Raw genomic sequence first — 2,397 nt, 5'->3', positions numbered from 1 at the left:
GCACCTTTTCAAGTGAATGACTGGATTTCCTAACCTTTCTAGGCCTTTAAAAGTGAACATATTTGACCTATGCAACCCCAAAAGATGGGCCACAACAAGCCATTGCTTTGTTTTAAGCAATGTATGTTCATTCATTCAGCTGTTTGTATATCTCACAAAAATGCACATACAATGGCTAATATGATATCTAACAATAAGCACCCCCAAAAATGGCACAAATTACCACCTCATGAATGGTGTTATCATGTTACGTACGTAACATAAGGTTATGTACTTAACGAAAAGTTACACAAGTTAGTTTTAAGAAAAGAATCATGGTTGGGCATCATCATGTTACGTACTTGATGTAAAGTTACTTAGGTTAGGTTTAGGCAGTAAAGTTACAAAGGTTAGTCATAGGAAAAGAAACATGGTTGGGCGCCGTCACGTGCTTGATGTAAAGTTATGTAGGTTAGATATAGGGAAAGGAACGTGATGAAAACTTACCTTAAAATTACTCAAAGTTCACTTTGTTTCATACGGGACACAAACATTGGTCTCCTGTGGGAAAGTCCTGTGTTTATTTGACCCATCCACCAACTTAACCTGCCTCCTGACACTGACTTTCACTCTTTATAATACTTCTTTTTTACTCCAATCAGTGCATTGGTCATATGATCGAAGCCTTCCTGATTTCGTGAGTTATATACAAATTAGCACCCCCAAAAGTTTAGGAAAAGAATCATGGTCGTCCATCATCACATTACGTAATTGACATAAAGTTACGTAGGTAAGGTTCAGGCAGTTAAGTTATGTAGGTTTAGTATAGGAAAAGAAACATGGTTGGGCATCGTCATGTGCTTGATGTAAAGTTACATAGGTTAGATCTACGGAAAACAAAATGTGGTGATGATGCTCCTTAAAACAATTGAAAGTTCACTTGGTTTCACATGAGACACAAACATCTGTCTACTGTGGGAAAGTCCTGTGTTGGTTGACCCATCCACCCCTAACTTCCTCCTTACACAGACTTTCACTCTTAATACTACTTACTTCTTTACTCCAATCAGCACATTAGTCACATGATTGCAGCCTTCCTGATTACATGAGTTCTATACAAATAAGCACCCCAAAAAATGCCACAAATCAGCACCTCGTGAATGGTGTTATGTTACATACATGCCATAAAGTTATGTACTTAACAAAAAGTTACACAAGTTAGTTTTAGGAAAAGAATCATGGTTGGGCATCATCACGTTACGTACTTGACGTAAAGTTACATAGGTTAGGTTTAGGCAGGAAAGTTATGTAGGTTAGGTAGAAACATGGTTGGGCGTTGTCATGTGCTTGATGTAATGTTCCGTAGGTTAGATTTAGGGAAAGGAATGACAGGGACAGGCACGGCGCCAGGATTTTTTCTCTCCCGGGGCTAAGGGGGAACTTGACCGATACGTGGGGGTGCTAAGAAAATAATTGATTTACATGACTTCAGTTACTTTATAAGGAGGTTCTTGCTTTTTCAGTAAATGCACCTATGATACACAGCACAAGCATGTTCGATATAAAAGTGGTTTTAACTGAATTTGGCCAAAGAATATTCAACAAAATAGTTAAGCCTAATACAAGTGACCACAAGGCAATGGCAAAAATGTTTTACGTAGCAGCGATGGACTGCTCTGGAGCTCCTTCAGGTCCTGGCTCACGAGTTCCTCTCTCAGATTCATTTTTCGAAACTCCCTCTTCTTCTTTGTCCCACTGGGAGACTGGGTCTTGGTCTTCAATTTCTACCTGCACTCTTTTTTTCTTGATCACAAAACGATCCATTGCAACGGACTATAGGCTAGCTAGCCTTAGCCTAATGAGCGAGTATAAACAAAAGACTCCCCTCCCCTCCCCTACCCTCACACACACACACACACACACACACACACACACACATTATGGTACACCAATCAATGGGGTACAGGTGTAGCACAAACATGCAAGCGGGGATTGTATTGGAACAGAATGGCTACTTGTGAACTTTTTAATGTTTTTTTAACTTAAAAATATATATTATAAAATATAAAATAAAATGCTTGAGGGGCTTAACTGGGGCTACACAGATTTTTGACGGGGCTATAGCACCCCGTAGCCCCGGTGTAGCGCCGTCCCTGGACAGGGATGAAAGGGATGACAACTTACCTTAAAACTACTCAAAGTTCACGTTTTGACACGAGACACAAACATTGGTCTCCTGGGAGAAAGTCCTGTGTTTGTTTGACCCATCCACCACCCCTAACTGCCCCCTTAGGTGGACTTTCACTCTTTATACTATTTCCTTCTTGACTCCTGTTGGTGCATTGGACACGTGATCTCAGCCTTCCTGATTTCGTGGGTTAGCCTATATACAAATGGGAACTGCCCATTGGTTCGACA

The sequence above is a fragment of the Epinephelus moara genome, chromosome 3, assembly GCF_006386435.1.
Source record: "Epinephelus moara isolate mb chromosome 3, YSFRI_EMoa_1.0, whole genome shotgun sequence".
Classification (NCBI taxonomy): Eukaryota; Metazoa; Chordata; class Actinopteri; order Perciformes; family Serranidae; genus Epinephelus; species Epinephelus moara.
This window is presented reverse-complemented; position numbering follows the sequence as displayed.